Source organism: Pseudorca crassidens, chromosome X (genome assembly GCF_039906515.1).
Source record: "Pseudorca crassidens isolate mPseCra1 chromosome X, mPseCra1.hap1, whole genome shotgun sequence".
Taxonomy (NCBI): Eukaryota; Metazoa; Chordata; class Mammalia; order Artiodactyla; family Delphinidae; genus Pseudorca; species Pseudorca crassidens.
In genome coordinates, this window is record NC_090317.1 from 13546765 (window position 1) to 13567493 (window position 20729).

The following is a 20729-nucleotide window of genomic DNA, read 5'->3' on the forward strand; positions in this document are numbered from 1 at the left end:
ACTTTACAAAAAAGTCATTTTTAATGCTTACAATAGATGAATTTTGTATTATGTAAATTATCCTGCCATAGAAGTGTTAAAACTTAAATAAACATTTTTATAAAGGCTGACGGAGGCCCAGTCTGGGAAGCACGTTTGTCCTAATGCACCGGAGACACCAGGGCAGGCGAGAGGCACCCAGTCAACGGCAAACGGCCAGATCTTGGAAACCTCTTTATCATCATAGTTAAAAATGTCTTTACCCCCTACCCAGAGACACCAGAGCAGTTTAGGGCGTCAGCAAGGGAATCTCAACATACCCTTCCCTTCCCCCACTGGGAACACCTTGTAGCCTGACCTTATGAAACCCTCAGTCATCAGCAGCAGGAAACATAGGAAGCCCCCGGGGGCACCAGATAAATGAAGCTGACCAACGTAATACCACAGAGTCTCTGAAAACAAACTGCCATTTGAACCACAGCCCACAAAATTAGGTCAGGACCTTATGCTAAACTAAAACAGGGTGAATGCCTGCCGAAATAAAAGAATTATATAGTTCTCAGAGTCCTAAATTAATGAACAAAATGTCCAGGATACACTTGAAAACCACCCATCATAACAAGAACCAGAAAATCACAACGTGAATGAGGAAAAGCAATTAACTGATGCCAACACTGAGATGAATCAGATGTTGGAATTATCTGATGAGGATTTCAAAGCAGCTATCATAAAAATGCTTCTGCAATCAATTACTAATTCTTTTGAAACAAATGAAAAAATAGAAGATCTCAGCAAAAAGTAGAAGTCATAAAAAAGAACCAAATGGAAATTATAGAACTGAAAATTCCAATAACTGAAATAAATAACTTGCTGAATGGGTTTAATGACAGAGGACATAAACTTGAGGACAGAACCATAGCAGCCACCCATTTCGAACAACAGAGAGAAAATAGACTGAAAAGCAGCAGAGCCCGAGGGACCTGTGGGATAATAAAATATCCCAATGTTTGTATAATCGGTGCCTCAAAAGGATAGGCGATAGGGAGGCTGAAAGAGTATTTGAAGAAACAATGGCTGCAAAGTTCTAATTTGGCAAAAGACACAAGGCTACAGGCCCAAGAAGCTGAGTGAACCATAAATAGGAAAATCAAAGAAAGATGCTAAGACACTTCATAGTTAAACTTTTGAAAAATAAAGACAAAGAAAAAAATCTCAGAAGCAGCCTGAGAGCAATGACATATTACCTAGGGGGGCACACCAATTCAAAAATGTATTTCTCATCTGAAAACATAGAGGCCGGAAGTGACACAACATTTTTCAAATGCAGAGAGAAAAGAATTGTCAGCCGCAAATTCTGTTTCAGGTATCGTTCAGGAATGAAGAGAAAACAAAAACATTTTCAGGCAAGGGAAAACTAAAAGAATTTTTCACTAGCAGACATGCCATTAAATATTGGCTAAAGGAAATTCTTCAAACAGGAAGATAATGATAAAAGAATGAAATTTGAAGCATCAGGAAGGAAGAAGGATTAACAATGGAAAGAGCAGAAATATGGGTACATATAGTAAACTGTTTTCCTCAGGAGTTTTATAAAGCATTATTAGTGATTAAATACAATATAATAACACCATCTAATACTCAAAATAATGATATTTAAAAGTGGGGAGGGTAGAGAGACCTAACCGAGAGTGAGGTTTCCACATTTGAAATGGTAAAAAGTTGATACCAGTAAACTTTTGTAAGGCACATATTTATAATGTAATACACCAAGCAACTACTACACTTGTGTAGTGAAAACTACACAGAGAGAGACTCAAGAACACTTAATGAATCAAGATGGGATTAAAAAAATGTCTAACTGGCCCACAGGAAGGCAAGGAAAGAGGAACAGAGGAATGGGAACCAAAAGGATTAAAAAAAGAAAGCAAATAATAAAACAACAAATTCAAGTGCTAACATATCCATAATTACATGAAATATAAAGGGTGTGAATACAACAATTAAAAGACAAAGATTACACAAGTAAAAAAACATGATACAAATATATACTCCTTACAAAACTTTAATGCTTTTCTAGTTTCTTGATGTAGGAACTTAGGTTTTTTTGATTTGAGACCTATGCTTATTTCTAATGTAAGCATTTAGTGGCTTAAATTCCTTCTCAACACTATTTTTGAATGTCATGAGTCAATTCAATGGCATAAATAAGTTGAAAGTAAAAGGATGGAAAAAGATGTAAATTGCAAATATTAACTTTAAAAAGCAGGTGTGGCTATAGTAATATCTAATAAAATAGTCTTCCAATTTAAAAAATCACTACAGAGAATTCTGTGGCAGTCCAATGGTTAGGACTACACTTTTCCACTGCAGGGAGCACAGGTTCGATCCCTGGTCAGGGAACTAAGATCGTGCAAGCTGCGTGGCATGGCCAAAAATAAATAAGTTAAATAAATAAATAAATAATCGCTACAAAGAGGGACATTATATAATAGGATCAATCACTGAGGAAAATATTACAATCCTAAAGGTGTGCATACCCAAAATCAGAGTCTCAAAATATATGAAGCAAAAACTGATGGAGTTGAAAATAGAAATAGGCAAATCCACAATTATAGTTGGGAACTCTAAAACCTCCACTCTCAGCAACACATAGAACTTCCTCATAGAAAATCAACAAAGATATAAAAGATTTGAGCAATGCTATAAACCAATCAGGATCAAATTGACATATATAGAAGATTCTGTCCAACAACAACAGAATGCACATTTTTTTCAAGCATGTGGAAAGGGAAAGGCCCTATGATAGATAAAACAATATTGACAAAGAATAAAGTGGGAGGAATCGCTCTACCTGGTAATAAGGCTTACTCTAAAGCTACAGTAATCAAGACAGTGTTATATTGCTGGGTGGAGGGCTAAACACATTGGTCAATGGGATAGAATCAAGAATCCAGAAATAGACCCTCACAAATGTGCTCAGTTGCTTTTAACAAATGTACAAGAGTAATTCAGTGGAGGGATAGCCTTCTCAACAGGCAGTGCTGGAGCAATTGGACATCCACAGGCAAAACACAACAACAACAACAAACTTTCAACTAAACGTCATACTTTATACAAAAATTATCACGAAACGGATCACAGACCTAAATGTAAAACATAGAACTATAAAAACTTTAGAAAGAACATAGGAGACAATATTTAGGAACTTGGGCTAGGCAAAGAGTTCTTAGACTTGACACCAAAAGCATGATCCATAAAAGGAAAAATATAAAAATCTAACCTCATCAAAATTAAAAACTTTTGTTCTGTGAAAATCTGTGTGAAGAGGATAAACTATGGATTGGGAGAGAATATTTGCAAACAACATATCTGACAAAGGACTAGTATCAGGAATATATAAAGAGCTCTCAAGACTCAGCAGTAAAACAAAAAAACAAAAAATCCAATTATAAAATGACCGAGAGACATCATGGAGAGACATTTCATCAAAGTGGATATACAGATAGCAAATAAGCACATGAAAAGATGTCCAACATCATTAGCCATCAGGGAAATACAGATTAAAACCAAAATGAAACATCACTACACATCTATCAGAATGACTAAAATCAAAAACAGCGACAACAGCAAATGATGGTGAGGATTCAGAGAAACTGGCTCACTCCTACATTGGTGTGCGAACGCAAAATGGTACAACCACTTTGGAAACTAGTTTCGCAGAGTCTTTCATAAGTAAACATGCAGGACTTCCCTGGTGGCGCAGTGGTTGAGGGTCCGCCTGCCGATGCAGGGGACACGGGTTCCTGCCCCGGTCCGGGAAGATCCCACATGCCGCGGAGCGGCTGGGCCCGTGAGCCATGGCCGCTGAGCCTGTGCGTCCGGAGCCTGTGCTCCGCAACAGGAGAGGCCACAGCAGTGAGAGGCCCATGTACCGCAAAAAAAAAAAAAAAAAAAGTAAACATGCAATTATCATATAACCCACCAAGGGCACCCTTGGTCATTTATCTCAGAGAACTGGAAATTTATGTTCACACAAAAACCTGTACACACATGTTCATAGCATCTTTATTCTTAATAGGCAAAAACTGGGAACAGCTCAGATGTCCTTCAACAAGTGATGGTTAAAGAAACTGTGGCATATCCATACCATGGGCTACTACTCAACAGTTAAAAGGAATAAACTATTGAAACACACAACGTGGATAAACCCCTAGGAAATTACACTGAGTGGAAAAAAAGCCAATCCCCCAAAGTTAAAAAAGCATGATTCCATTTCTATAGCATTTTAAAAAATTTGTTTATTTATTTTTGGCTGCATTGGGTCTTTGTTGCTGCGTGTGGGCTTTCTCTAGTTGCGGTGAGCGGGGGCTACTCTTTGTTGTGATGCATGGGCTTCTCATTGTGGTGGCTTCTCTTGTTGTGGAGCACGGGCTCTAGGCGCCTGGGCTTCAGTAGTTGTGGCACACAGGCTCAGTAGTTGTGGCTCACGGGCTCTAGAGTGCAGGCTCCGTAGTTGTGGCGCATGGGCTTAGCTGCTCCACAGCATGTGGGATCTTCCCAGACCAGGGATCGAACCCATGTCCTCTGCATTGGCAGGCGGATTCTTAACCACTGTGCCACCAGGGAAGTCCCTCTATAGCATTTTTGAAAGGACAAAATTTTAGAAATGAAGGATAGATTAATGGTTACCAGGAATTAGGGACAGGAGAGCGGGCAGCAGGAGGTAAGTGGGTGTGGTTATAAAATGGCAACAGGAGGGACCTTTGTGTCCTTGGAACTAGTCAGTATTTTGACTTTTGTGATGGATGCACAAACTTACACAGAAAGAAAAAAGAAGTGTAGCACTAAATGCAACACGTGCACACACATACACACAAATGGGAACCATTAAAACCGGGGAAATCGGAATAAGATTGGTGGATTATATTAATGTCAATAGCCTGGTTTATAGTTTTGTAACATGTTGCCATTTGGGTAAACTGAGCAAGGTGAGCAAGCAATCTCTCTGTATTTCTTACAACTGCCTGGAATCTTCAGTTATCTCGATAAGAATTTCAATTAAACGTGCTACAGCAGAAATCTAGAGAAGAGATGAGGAAATTGGACTTAGGTGATGATGGAGCTCTTGCCAGGGTGTTATTCAGTGAAAAGAAACAAGGTCCAGGATAGCTTGTGTGGTGTGTTCCCACTTATGATTTAAAAGGATGCATCTATACATATTTGTATATCAACATTGAAAAGTACTGGAAGGGGACATAGGAAATTGTTGAAATAGTGGCCACTGGAAAGTCTAGCATGGGAGGAGACCCACTTTTCAAAATAGACCCTTTTGTGGTACTTTATTTATTTGTTTTTAATTGAAGTATAGTTGATTTACAATGTTGTGCCAGTCTTTGCTGTACAACCAAGTGGATCAACAACAAGGTCCTTTATTTTTCTTTTAACCCTGTGCCTATATTGCTTGTGTTAATTTATACTAAAAAATACATAGAAATGAGAATATCTTACATGAAATATAAACTTCAGTGTTTTTAAATATGAATTTATATATTCAGTGCTGTCATAATTATTACAGAGAATCTGTGGGGAAAATCTCACAGGGGGAAAACACATTTGCTAGTTTTGTTGGAGGAGGAAGCTTTCATCAAAAAATGATTGCCATTGCTCTGATATTCCTGAACCCCTAGACTCCGGGCCAGAGCCAACTGCAGAGGAAGCTATCACAGGGGAGTGGGATGAGTTCTGGTATCAGCTTGATGGTAGTTAAAAAAAAAAGGTTCCTGACGGCACTGTATTTTGATGTCGAACTGTATGGAAGAAATAATTCTTTGTGCTAGCATTTTGCCATTTAATCCTGATCACTCTGATGACTGATCACAATTTAAATCTGTTCATGAAAACTGGCATATATAATTTAGAAGTTTATATCCTCCTAAATGCTCGCTTGTAAATATCAAGAATGTTGGCAATAGTTGGTGTCTAATATTTCCTACAGCCCACCAGCAGGGAAGAGAGGAACTGATGGGCAGATTGTAATAAGTCAGCTGCGCCTAAGCATGGGTGTGTCAGAACTCCTGAAAAACCTGGTGCATTCTGACTAAATGAGGAACAGCTAGGGAGCAAGTCTGTGGTACAATTAATTGATGTATAAATGCTCTGAGACCTTTTGAGCTAAATGTAAGCCTCAGCCACATACAGAGGCAGGACTGCGCAAACAACGGAATCTGTGTAAACAGCAAAGGTAGTGGGTCACACTTAGGTTACCTTGGGCTAATGTAATTTTGAAAATGTTTGGGTTTTTTTTGACACTGATGAGAGATCTCTGTTAAATCACTACTCCACAGCAACATTTTCATCATAAAACCGATCTGTTAATGCCCTTATTTTTATTTTTACATCCTGCTCTATATCTTAGGAAGGCGTTGACAAGCAGCTGTTTAAAACAGAAGGAACAGCTTTTAAAACACATACTCTGGGCCTCTGGCTCCCTCTTCACAGACCTCAAGGGCTGGAAGGCATCACTTTGCACTGACAGTGAAGTATCTCAAATAAATTTTGAGTTTGAGCAGCAAGTTGGACGATGATGCTGGTGAATTTTCACTGGTGAATATTTAAAGAAGAAATGCCACTAGTCATACACAAACCTGTTTATAAAATGGAGGAGGAGGTACACTTCATACATTTTTCTATGAAGCAGCAAAACCTTGGTGCCAAAATGTTGCAAAGTAATTGGTTTGAAGAGAACTGCAAATCAATATACTTTGTGTACATAGATGCAAAAATCCTTAACAAAATATATAGTCGAAACCAGCAATATATTAAAAGAATAAAGGGAAAAGGGGGAAAAGTATGATCACGTCAATAGAGTAAGAAGATTTTGACAAAATCCAACACCTGTTCATGATAAACAACAACAACAAAACCTCAGCAGACTGGAAACAGAAAAAGCTACAGGTCTCATGATATTTATTGATGAAATACAAATACTTTCCCCTAAATTTAGAATTAGGCACAGATGCCCAGGCTCACCGCTTCCACTGAACATTGTTCTGGAAATCCTAGCAAGTGCAATAAGGTAAAATAAAGGCATAAATATTAGAAAGGAAAGTTTAAAAGCACCTGTATTTGCATACAACATGATTGTTTATGTAGAAAATTCTAAGGAATCTGCAAAATCATTCTTCAAACAAATAAGTGAGTCTACCAAGCTGACATGACTCAATTTACAAAAAGAGTAGTATATATTTATAGTGACCCAAAACATTTGGGAAAAAATTTAAGCAAACAATTCTATTTATAATAGCATCAAAACTATAACATAATTTAGGAAAAATATAACAGATGTATGTGAGCTCTACTTTGAAGGGTGTAAAAATTGCTGGATAAAGACTAAATATTATTAAGATGTTCATTCTCCCCAAATTAATTGCTAGATCATATAATAAAATAAAATCCTGGAAGGTTCTTTTGAAAAAATTGACAAGCTGTTTCTACAGATTTCCCCATTTTTACTGATGTATAGTTGACAAAAATTATATATATTTAAGGTGTATGATGATATTTTGATATACATAATACATTTTGAAATAATAGCCAAAATCAAACTAATTAACATACTACCTCACATAGTTACTTCTTCCTTCCTCCCTCCCTCCTTCCCTCCCTCCCTTTCTTCCTTCCTTTCTTTCTTTCTCTTTCCTCTCTTTAGTGGTAAGAACACTTAAGATCTTCCTTCTTAGCAAATTTCAAGTATACAATACAACATTGTTGACTATATTCATATTGCTGTACATTAGATCCCTATAATTTATTCTTGCATAACTGAAAGTTTGAACTCGTTGACCAACATCTCCCCACTCCTCCCACGCACACACAGACACACTCCTGGCAACTATCATTTTACTCTCTGCTTCCATCAATTTGACTATTTTAGATTCCACCTATAAGTGAGACCATGCAATATTTGTCTTTATGTATCTGGCTTGTTTCACTTAGCATAATATCCTCTAGGTTCATCCATGTTGTTTTAAATGGCAGGTTTTCCTTCTTTTTTTAGGCTACATGATATTCTGTGGTATATGCATACCACATTTTCGTTCTCCATTCATCTGTCAGTGGATAGTTCCATTGTTTCCATATCTTGGCTATTGTGAATAATGCTATAATGAACAAGAAGTGCAGATATCTCTTTGAAATATAGATTTTATTTTATTTTTGCTTACTTTTATTGAACTATAGTTGTTTTAGAGATATAGATTTTAATTCCTTTGGATATATACCCAGAAGTGGGATTACTGGATCATGTGGTACTTTTATTTTTAATTTTTTGAGGAATCTCCATTCTATTTTCATAATAGCTGTACCAATTTACATTCTCACAAACAGTGTACAAGTGTTCCGTTTTCTGCACATCCTCACCAACACTTGTTGTCTTTTGTCTTTTTGATAATAGCCACTCTAGCAAGTGTGAGGTGATATCTCATTGTGGTTTTGATGTGCATTTCCCTGAGGATTAGTGATGTTGAGCAACTTTTCATGTACCTGTTGGCCATTCAGTGTCTTCTTCTGAAAAATGCCTGTTCAGGTCCTTTGCCCATTTTTTAATGAGGTTGTTTGATTTTTCTGCTCTTGAGTTTTATGAGTTACATATTTTGGATATTCGCCCCTTTTTTGCTTGATAGTGGTTTTTGAACATTTTCTCTCATTATGTAGGTTGTCTCTTCACTCTGTTGAATGTTTCCTTTGCTGAGGTAAAGCTTTTTAGTTTGATGCAATCCCACTCGTCTATTTACGCTTTTGTTGCCTGGTATTTTGAGGTGATATCCAAAAAAAAAAATTGCCTAGTTCAATGTGAGGAAGCTTTTTCCTTATGTTTTCTTCTTGTAGTTTTACAGTTTCAGGTGTTATGTTTAAGTCTTTAATTGTTTATGAATTGACTTTTGTATATGGTGTGAGATATGGTTCCAATTTATTCTGCAGGTGAATTTCCAGTTTTCCCAAAATCATGTATTGAAGAGACTCTTCCCACTATGTGTTGTTGACACCCTTGTTGAAATCAGTTGAGTGTAAATGTGTGGATTTATTTCTGGGCTCTCTATTCTGTTCCATTGGTCTATGTGTCTCTTTAATGTGCCAGTATCATACTATTTTGATTACTGTCACTTTGTAATATATTTTGAAATCAGGAATTGTGATGCCTCCAGCTTCGTTCTTCTTGCTCAAGATTGCTTTGGCTATTTGGAGTCTTTTGCAGTTTCATATAAATTTTAGGACTGTTTTTCTCTGAAAAATGCCATTGGAATTTTTTTTTTTTTTTTTTGCGGTACGCGGGCATCTCACTGTTGTGGCCTCTCCCGTTGCGGAGCACAGGCTCCGGGCGCGCAGGCTCGGTGGCCATGGCTTGCGGGCCTAGCCGCTCCATGGCATGTGGGATCTTCCCGGACCGGGGCACGAACCCGTGTCCCCTGTGTTGGCAGGCGGATTCTCAACCACTGCACCACCAGGGAAGCCCGCCATTGGAATTTTGATAGGGTTTGTACTGAATTAATAGATCTCTTTGGGTAGTATGGACACAAGCTGTCTTTCCATTTATCTGTGTCTCCTTTAATTTCCTTCATTGATGTTTTATAATTTTTGGTGTACAAGTCTTTCAACTCTTTAAGTTTATACCTAAGTATTTTATTCTTTTTGTTGCTATTGTGAATGAGATTCTTTTCTTAAATTTCTTTTTAGATAGTTAATTATTTCTGTGTAAAAATGCCACTGTTTTTTGTATGTTGATTTTGTATTGTACAACTTTACTGAATTCATTTTAGTTCTAGTAGAATTTTTGTTGAGTGTTTAGGGTTTTCTTCAAACAGAGATAATTTTACCTCTTTTCCTATTTGGATGCCTTTATTTCTTTTTCTTATCTAATTGCTCTGGCTAGGACTTCCAGTACTATTTTGAATAGAAGTGACAAGTGTGGGCACCCTTGCCTTGTACTGGATCTTAGAGGGAAGGCTTTCACATTTTCCCAATTGATTATGATGTTAGCTGTGGGCTTTTCATATATGACCTTTATTGTGTTGAGGTATAAAATAGCCAAATCTTGAAAACAAAGGACAAAGTTAATAAACTTATATATATGAATTCAAATATTACTATAAATTTTCAGTAATTAAGACAGCGTGGTACTAGCATACAGATAGAAAAGTAGATCGATGCAACAGAGTAGGGATTCTAGAATTAAACCTAAATTTCTAAATTCAGTTGATTTTTGACAGTCTGCCAAAGTAGTTCACTTGCAAAAATGAAGTCTTTTCAAGGAATGGTACTAGAACAACTGAATAACCATATTAAAAATATACTGTTAACCCCTACCTCACACTATGCACAGAACATAATTCAAGATGGCTCATAAATATAAATATTATGCTTAAATTACAAAGCTTCTAGAAGGAAACATAAGTGAATATCTTTGCAGTCAGGGGGTCACCAGTGTTTTTTGTAGGCAGGACACAGAAAGAAATAAATATATAAGCAAATACCTTGGTCAACTAGAGTTGCTGAGAATAAAGAACTTCTGTTTATCAAAAGATACCATTAAGAAAATGAATAGGCAAGCCAAATGCTTGGAGAAAATATTCACAAACCATATTAAGCATAATAAAAAGGTAGAAAGGGCTGTGTCTTCCCCCCAAATCTATTATTCTCTATGATAGTTCCCCAGTTTTTCTGTTTTGCCATTTATCATAATATCTGATCATCCATTTGCTTGTTTGTTTGGTGTCTCACCCACAAAAATGTAACCCCTCTGAGAGAAGTGTCTTCTACCAGTTTCTATCCCAATGAACACAATAGGTGCTCAAGAAATATTTATTGAATAAATAAATAGTATTTATCATTTGATATAGGAGGGGCTGGGAATGTATGTTTATTCACTGGGTTTATTCACTCTTTAGCATCATCCAAAGAGCCAACTTGGCTGTGTGTGGGAGACTCTAAATGTTCACAGCTCAGGCTGGATCTGCTTTGGTATTTCCAGTTGTTGGCAACTTGAGATATGTTTATTCCATGCCTCTACCTTGGAAAGTGAAATTTGATGTTTGTTAGTCATCAGGAAACTGAGCCAGTCTTTTAGGCTTGTATTGTTCCTCGAGTTCTTCAGCTATGCTTAGCTAGCAACTCAGTTGGAATGGTCCTAAATTTCATGGTAAATCTTTTGGATTAGAGTATGGCAAAGCCTCATACTCTATCATGGCTTTAAAGTTGCTTTCACATATTGATGAGGATATCAAGGTATTTCAAGCTCCAGATGGAAGCACTTAAGTGAACTGCACATCATCTTGGTGCAGGAAGCCTTGACTTTGGTGCTCATTATGGGTAGGATTTATCAACCTCATTTTACATCCTAAAATGCTAGCAAAGATGGTGAACACTGAGAACAATTTGGGTATTGATTGTTTATATACCAGCCAGTGTAAAAATTTTGCTTTCAAATTCTCAAAGTCTATTTCTGTTTATTTGCACACAAGTAAAGAGAGCAGGGTTTTGAACTCAAATTGGCCCCTAAATAAATGCCCCTGATAAATGCTTGCATTTGGCCAGCATTTCTAACCACCATCTGGAAGGGGCAAAAGTGGCTAATTTGCAAAGCTGTGTTTACTCTGAATAAATTTGAGAAATTCTATTTCAGTCCATTATATACTTAATATTAAAACATTAGATTAGCCAAACTGTAGATTACCATTAGAGACAGTTGTTACAGATTAGCCAGCCTCAACCATGGGTTCAACAAAGTTAGAAGGGATAATAAATAGCATGCTGGGGGGTGTTGAGAGAAAGCCACTGGCTGCCTTTGAGGAGAGGATTCATCTGGGCTCTTGTATGACTTTTCAACAGCCCAGTTACCCATCTCTGGAGAGCTCCCTAACTCACATTTCATCACAACTCTACATTTTTTGAACACTTTCTGTATGTCAGGTACTAGGCTACCTACTCCATTTTTACATTTCCCAAACCGTTTTAAATACATTTCCTCATGCAGTGCCCATAGCTGCCCGTCAAAGCAAACATCATTAGCCCTTATTTAACAGATGAGGAAATGGAGGTCCAGGGGGGATCCAATGATGCCACATTGCCAATGGGTGGAAGAGTCGGATTCTAATTCATCTGTGTGTCACTCCAGAAGTTTGCCTTGTTTTTTTCTTCCCAATATGGATACAACAACATTAACTAAAAGATGTGACCGGATGAGATGAAGATAGTTAGAGACTAAGATAACAAGAGGGGTGCAAGGGACATGCAAGCTGGCTCTTCTGTGGCCCAGGGCTCAGGCAAGTACATTTCAGGAACCATTATTGAAGGTACGGATTTTCTATGAGAATTGCCTCAGATCCTACTGATTTCTCAGGGAGCCATACAGGGTGATCCCTGAGTTCTTCCTACACCCACTCCAACTTGCAGAAATATTTCCAAGCCTCTGACTCCCGGCCTGGGCAGGAGAGCCTTCAGAGCTGAAAGGATGGTCAGCCTGTGCTTCTGAGTGGGCTCTCTCTGTCCTCTGCTGGACTTCAGGGCATCTGGATTATCTATGACTCTGGATTTTCTGGCTGGAGGAAGGAAGCCTAGTGAAGGCAGACCCCATCCTTAGGGGCTCAGTTGAGGCTTGTCCTGAAGAGTCAGTGGAGAGGGTATCAGGGCACTGCCATGATCACCGGTTACCTTGCCTGCACCGTCCCCGTGCATGAGCTCTGTGAGGACAAGAACTGAATCTCAGTCACCATGTGTCTGGTGCCGGGCGTGTAGTTAGCACTTGATGAATGTTTGAATATTAAATTGAAATATCAATCGATAGATAGCTATGAGCCCCTTAGGGCCACCTGACATTCCCATTCCCAGCACCTACTTGCTGACATTTGCTTCTCCCTCTCAGACAGCCCTGCTAGCCCTAGTTAGGGATGTAGGCTTCAGACAAGAGAATGTGATATTGACTCCAGTTCACTCAGCCAATACGTATTCATTAAGCGTCATTGGCAAAAGCAGTCTCATGTGTGCATGCAGTCTTATGGGCACTCCTTCCCTCCAGTTTGGCCACATAAGAATGGGCCTTGGGCCTGGAACACTCCCTTACCACAGATACAGTCCTCACACCTTGTGTGGGGATCTTTCCCCATTTCAGACTTAACGCGTGCTCCTTTGCTCTGGTTAGCATGTGTGTCATGTGGTGCCTGGTCAACTCCACTGCTCTATCTGTTCCTGGTGGGGCGGAACGGGTCCTTCACTTGCAGCAGGAGAGTGGTGGGTGCAGACCATCTCCCTATGGGCCAGGACCTGCTGACCAGGAGGGGCTGACGCCCACCATGGAAGCTGATGTTGCTCTGTCTCTTCTCCATGGGGGTGAACTGTTGCTCCATCTGGTACCTGCGTGAGTCATATCTTGGCAACCTCGAACCGTGATTGATCTCCTGGGACTGTGGTTCCTGGGCGCAGGCGTCATTATGCTCTCCGCTGTCCTGCATGCAGTGGGATGCCTGCCCTGGAGGTGGTGACAGGTGTCACTTGCTGGCCAGTTCAACAAGCCCCTCATGGTTTCCGGGCATCCTGTAAATGAGGTTCTGGGGATGTGGAAAAGTAATTAAAACCTAGCCTCTCCACCCCAAGAGGTTCATGATTTACATGTAGACAAAATTATAGTTATCATTTGCTAAATACCTACTATGCACAAGGGCTTCATCTGAACCAAAGCTCCTTTTCATTTCATTAAGCATAGAGCTACTTTTGTCTTGATTTTGTTGGGACAGTCCTGGTTTATTCTTGTTGTTCCAGTGAAATGATTAATGGCACCCTTTTCACTCTCAAAAGTGTCTTGATCTGAACAATAAATTATATGGTCAGCCTCGCTAAGCCACACGGGTCCTCACATATGCTGACTCAGAAGTCTAACCAGAGTACCGTGGGACTCCTGAATAAGGAGCAATTAGATCTCCCTCGGGTGGGATCAGGGAAGAGGGTCATGGAGAGGGTGGAATTTGAGGATGACTAAATAGTATTTTTGACAGCAGAGGTGACAATTTTTGATATGTTTCTCCTTTTCCTTTGTTATGAGTATCTCTGTACTTGGATGTTCAAAGCCAGGATCAATGAGTTCTGGTATAAAACATAGGGGTCTCCGTCTAAGCACAGAAAAGCATATGAGTAAAAAATAGGGGACTTCCCTAGTGGTCCAGTGGGTAAGACTCCTCGCTCCCAAAGCAGGGGGCCTGGGTTCCATCCCTCGTGGGGGAACTAGGTCCCGCATGCATGCCGCAACTAAAGATCCCGCGTGCCGCAACGAAGATCCCGTATGCTGCAACTAAGACCCGGTGCAGCCAAAATAAATAAATAAATTAATTAATTAAAAAAATAGGACATAACATTTATCTATCACTTATTAGGCACCAGACACTGTGCTAAGTCAGTCATGCACAGCATCTCACTGAATCCTTGCAAACCTGTGAGATGGTGCCTGTGAACGCTCATCCCCTTTCTAAGGAGAGGGAATGAAGGCTAAGAGCGGTTAAATGACTTGTTCAGGGTCACACAGCTAGGAAGTTGTGGAATCAAAATACAGACAGAGGTCTTTCTCACTCCAGAGCTCGCATTATTATTTTTTAATTGAGATATAATTGACATGTAACATTGTGTAAGTTTATGGCGTACGTGTTGATTTGATACATTTATGTATTGCAATATGATTACCACCATAATATGATTACCACCATAGAATTAGCTAACACCTCTGTCAGGTCACATTATCATCATTTCATTTTTGTGGTGAGAACAATTTTGATCTAGTCTCTTAGCAACTTTGAAGTATATATTGTAGTATTGTCGACTACCATCACAGTGCTGTGCATTAGATCTCCAGAACTTAGTCATCTTCTCACTGCAAGTTTGTACCCTTTGACCAACATCTCCTCAACTCCCCTACCCCCCAGCCCCTGGTAACTACTATTCTACCCTCTGTTTCTATGATTTTGGCTTTTTTAGATTCCACATATAAATGATACCATATAACACTGTCGAGTTTATTGCAGAATTGTTCTCAATAGCCAAGATGTGGAAACAGCCTAAGTGTCCCTGAGCAGATGAATGGATAAAGAAGATGTGGGGTGTGTGTGTGTGTGTGTGTGTGTGTGTGTGTGTGTGTGGCTATATATCTGTATCTATATATAGATATAGGTACAGATATAGATATTCTATCTTCGGATATTACTCAGCCATGAGAAAGAACGAAATCCTGCTATTTGGGACAGCAGGGATGGACCTTGAGGGCATAGTGCTAAATGAGATAAGTCAGACAGAGCTCACATTCTTAAAACCTTTACTGTCCTGCTTCCAGATATTTCCATAATCTGGAATTAGGATTCCCCTGTTGCCCACGTGGCTGTCAGTGTCAGTGGATCATGAGAACAGTGCTAGGGGCCACCATGTGTTGAGCATCTATGATGTACCAGGCACTGCACATAATTTGTTTTGGATCATTGTAACCGCCCTGCTAAATAGATACTTCTCATTTTATGGATGAGGAATACTTCACGTCCTTCATGATGGGGAGGAGTGGTAAGCATAAGAATGCCTTTGGGTGGCACGAGGGCTGTACACTGCTGTATTAGATACCTCCTGGGCTGGTAGGAAAGGCAAAATCTCCTGTTCTTTTTAATCAGTGGACCTCTCAGAAATGACACAAAATGTTATCTCTTTGCTTCCTCGGAGTCACTAGCCTTGTCACCCTGGGCAATTTCATTCCTCTCTAGGAGCTAGTTTCTTCATCTGTACAGTGGCGATAACTCCTACGTCACAACCTTGCCAGCAAGATTAAATGAGAAGGTGCGTGCAGACTATCTAGCCCAGCATCTATCTGTTCGTGACCCTTCCCTTTCCAATAATTATTGATCTTGCCCTTCTGTGGACAGTTGACAGGTATCTGTTTCACTTTTACAGTAGTCATGGCTGAAATTTAGCTCAACTGTTTTTCACATTAGGAATGTGTGATTTTTCTACATTAGAATTTGGATACATTGGGGAAATTAAGCTGGAACAATTTTGTGTCTGATTTTTCCCCACCCCGAAAAATCCAAGCATTCTGTGCTTACATAGAAATACTAACTTCCCAAAGAATGTACATGACAGAGGATTCCAAAATTTGACATTTTTTCCTACTTTATAATTTTAATAATACGTGCACATGTGGGAAAAGGCAAAAGCTGTTGAAGCTTTACACTGAAGAATAAATTCTTCTTTCCCACCACCCTCAATTCCCCACTTACCCTTCTTAGAAGTAACCACTGCGCTTATGTTGTGTGTCTTTCAAGAGAGATACTCTGTTCACGTACAGGCATATCTGTATATTTTTATCTCCCTGCCTTTTTTCACAACCATGATAGCATATTCTACACACTGTTTGAACCTTGTTTTTGTTATTTAACAATGTATCTTGGCAATCTTTCCATTTCAGTATGAATAGATCTTCTTCATTATTTTTAATGGCTGTGTGGTATTCAAACATATGGATATCCTATAATTTATGTAAACAGTCCCAAAGTTGTTTACGGTCTTTTGCTATTACAAATAATTTTGAAGGCATTATCTTCATGCACACATCATTGCACACGGGCACGTAGAATCATAAGATAAATGGCTATTACTGGAATCACTGGATCAAAGTGTATGTACATTTGCCATGTTGATGAATACTGCCAAATTGTCCTTCAAAGAGGGTGTCCCAGTTTAATTACCACTAACAATGAATGAGGGTGTTTCTTCACATCCTGGAATACAGTATAGGTTATCCTTTTCAATTCTAGTTGGAAGATGATAATTTGTTTTAGTTTAATTTTGTATCTCTGTTGCTATGAGGGAATTGATCATCTTTTCATATATTTGAGTCGTTTCTTTTTCTATATACATGTTCCTTACCCATTTTCTTATGGATTATTAAATTCATTTTACTGGTATATAAAACCTCTTTAAAGTTTTAGATTCTTTCCCAGATATGTTGAAAGTATTTTGTCTGCCACTTATCTTTTGATTTTATTCATAGTATCCATGGTATTTTGATACATGGAATGTTTTAAATTTTAATGTCTTTGTCTCTTGTTTAATGGTTCTTGGTGTATGTGTCATACTTACAAAACATTTCTGAGAATGTAATAAATTTTCCCTGTTTACATTTGTTACTTTAATGGTATCAGTTTTTAAGAAAACGTTTAACATTTTTATCCACGTGGTATTTATTTTAGTATAAGAAATGGGGCAGGTATCCAACCTAATTCTTTTTCAAATGCTTAGCCAGTTGGCCCAATACTATTTATTGAATAATTCATTTCCCCTGTTGAATTTAAATGCCTCCTTAATAATAAAACAGATTTTTAAGAGATATATTTTGGGCAATTTCTAGATTCTGTGTTCTGTTCCATTAATTTTGTCCATTCATTTAATGGCATCAAACTGTGTTAATTACACACGTTTTATGATATCTTAATAGGTATTATTGCTAGCATCCTCACACAACTCTTTCTTTTCAGAATTTTCCTCGGGTTTCTTACAAGTTGTGTTTCCACTTGAACTTTAAGAATAAGTTGGGCTGCTTCAAAATAGAATCCTATTTGTATGTTATCTGGATTGTTGAAATTTATAAATATTCTTGAGAGAATTGTTTTAGTAAGAATCATTTCTGTTGCTACTTTAAATGGGTTATTTTCTTTGATTCTGTTTTCTAACTAGTTATTTGTGATATATAGGAAAGTTAATGTTATTTTTATTAAAGAATCTCTGCTGCAGCTATAAAAATTGTGATGGGGAAGCACGTGTATTGAGTCTACATGATGAGCACCCTGGTTCCAGTTTTGAACTATACACAAATATAAAGACTCCTAGGAAATATATTGACAAGACATGAACCAAAATATCAACCTTGATTATGTCTGAATGGATGATGCTTCTGAATGTCCCAGGGATTGAACCCGTGCCCTCAGCAGTGAAAGCGTGGAGTCCTAACCACTGCACCACCAGGGAATTCCCCTTTGTTGTCTTCTTTGTGTTGTTCAGTGTTTCCCATATTTCTTACAGTAAGCATGCATTACTACTATATCAAGAAGAAAAAAATATTTTAAAAAGAAAGTTGACAATATAATTAAGAGATATAACTTTGGAGTATGCTTGTGATGCTCATATAGGGAGGAAGGGAACAACATGATTAACTAACTGCATAGTCAGGGTAGATTGAGTGCTGTAATAAACTACCCCAAAGACGCAGTGGCTGGAAACAGTAAAAGTTTGTTTCTTTCGTACAGTCTAATGCAGGTCAACAGGAACTGGGGCAGGGAGAGGGGAGCTGTTGCATATAGTAGGTTTTAGTCACTTCATCTCACATTCTATTGGCCTGTACTCAGTCACATGACCTTATCCAGCTGCAAGGGTGACTGGGCAATGTCACCTAGCTGTGTGCTCAGGAAGAAGAGAGCATGGAGTCTGGGAGAACCCCCAGACTCTAGTGAATCTGGTGAGCATTTACAGTTTTGCAGTAGTGTTTTTGCATCATTTCCCAGGGCAGTTATTTGGGTTTGGGAGTGTTCTTCCCAGGGAGCTTTCTTGAAGTTGTCGAGAGTACCCAGATTATACCTGAATAACCGAACAAGGAGAGGTGCGCCTCCCTCCCATGCAAATCTCTTGGTATCTTATTACCTGTGTTCAGCCGTCTTGTGCATTGAGCCATTGCCAATCTGAAATTGAATCCTCAGACTCTGATTACCCACCTTACATCTGCTCTGGTTTGGCATCTTCAGTCAATTGACTCAGTATCTGACCATCATCTATGTTGGACGCTGCTTTCCCTATGTACAGTGCTTTGGTGAACTGTCTACATTTCTTTCTGTGTCTGAACTCAATCCATCTCCTGCTTCCTGACCTGACACTGGGTTGTGAGGATGGCATCTCTAAAGGACTCTGTATCATCTTACTTAGGGCTGATTACTTCCTGGAGAAGGAGGGAATCATTTTCCCTGCCCTGGTTTCTGGAGAGTGATTGATGAACTACTTACAGTTCAGTGCATGTAGCTCCTTGCCCAGTGTCCTTTGGTACCCTGAGTTTGTGTAAGGAAGCTGATGGATGTATGTGGTACAGCCTGACATGTCATTTGGAAAGGATTACTGATGGACACCTGGCACCATCACCTTCCCACAGAATATCAAAATGCAGGATATGGTGAAAACATTCAGTGTGGTCATAAAGGGCAAACCCTCGATAAATATCCCAGGAAACCTGGATCTTATTTTGCTAGCTCTGTGCTCACACGCTTTGTGTCTTTCTCATAGGGCCTTTGGAGTATAATTCCTTTCAAAAGGACAAGTTTTCTGTGTTGTGTTTTAAATGGGGCCTTTATTTAAGTAGTTTCTGTGTTCTGCTCATCTTTTGCTATCCAACAAGCTGCTAGGCAAACAAAATACCTGGGGCCTATGACCGACCGTAGGTATTGATTGAAGTCCAGAGCTATTTTTAAAGTAACATTTTCTTTCTGATTTTAAAAGGAATACATAACAATGACTTATGCTTTTGAGTACATGCTAAGAGCTCAGGACTGGGCTCAGTGTTTTGCATGCATTGACTAATCTTCCCAACAACTTTCTGTGGTAAATATTATGATTTCCATTTAACTTAGAAGGAAAGTGAGGTCCAAAGAAATCCAGTGTCTTGTTCAGGTTCACAGAGCTGGGAAGTGGTAATGCTAGAATTAGAACCTGGGTCTTCTGACACTGGAAACTTCACACTTTACTGCCACCAAATCCTGCCTCTATACTTAACTATTATGGCACATTTAAAGAAGATAAAATATAATGAAGAAAACAACAATAAGAATAAAAATTATCCATAATACCTTAACCTAGAGATACCTATTATATCTGGTACATTTTCTCCAAGTCTTTACCCTGGATGGGTAGATAGATAAAATATTTTAATGAACAGGCTGTATTCGTGGCTTTGTACTCTGCTTTTAATATTAACCTCTATTGTGAGCATATTTTCAAGTCACTAAATTTTGTTGAAAGCATTTTCATGGTTACTTACCACACAACTCTACCATAATTCATTTAACCAATCTTTGATTACTGGACATTTTTCTGCTTTCAGTTTTTGCTATTTCAAAACCAATTATACATAGTTCTACCATGAATCAATTTGACTGATTATTTTCTTGTTATAAATTCCTAGTAGAATGACTGTTTTAAATCTATGCATATGTTTAAGGTCCTTGACACACATTGTCAAATATAATGGATTATTGATAGTATCTCTATCACTCAGCCATAATTGACTTTAATATACTTCATAATTGATTCTAACCATTTCTAGAGGCATCTTTGTTATTTGGTCATTGAATACAAAATAGATTTAGATAATTTCTAAGTGCCAAGTCTTCTTCCTTATCTAAGGATCTATGTTAGATCTTATGAAATCTATGAACTAGGTACTATCTTTCATGGATAAGGACATTAAGACTCAAAAATTTGAAATAATTTATTTAAAGCCACAAATTTAGCAAGTGGCAGAACTGAGATTCAAACCCACTTAGTCTGTCTCCAGAGAAATCTCAGAGAGGTTAAGTGCCTTGTTGCCTTCTTTAAAGTCTCCCAGAGTATCACTTCACACTGGTCAGAATGGCCATCATCAAAAAGTTTACAATTAATAAATGCTAGAGAGGGTGTGGGGAAAAGGGAACCCTCCTATA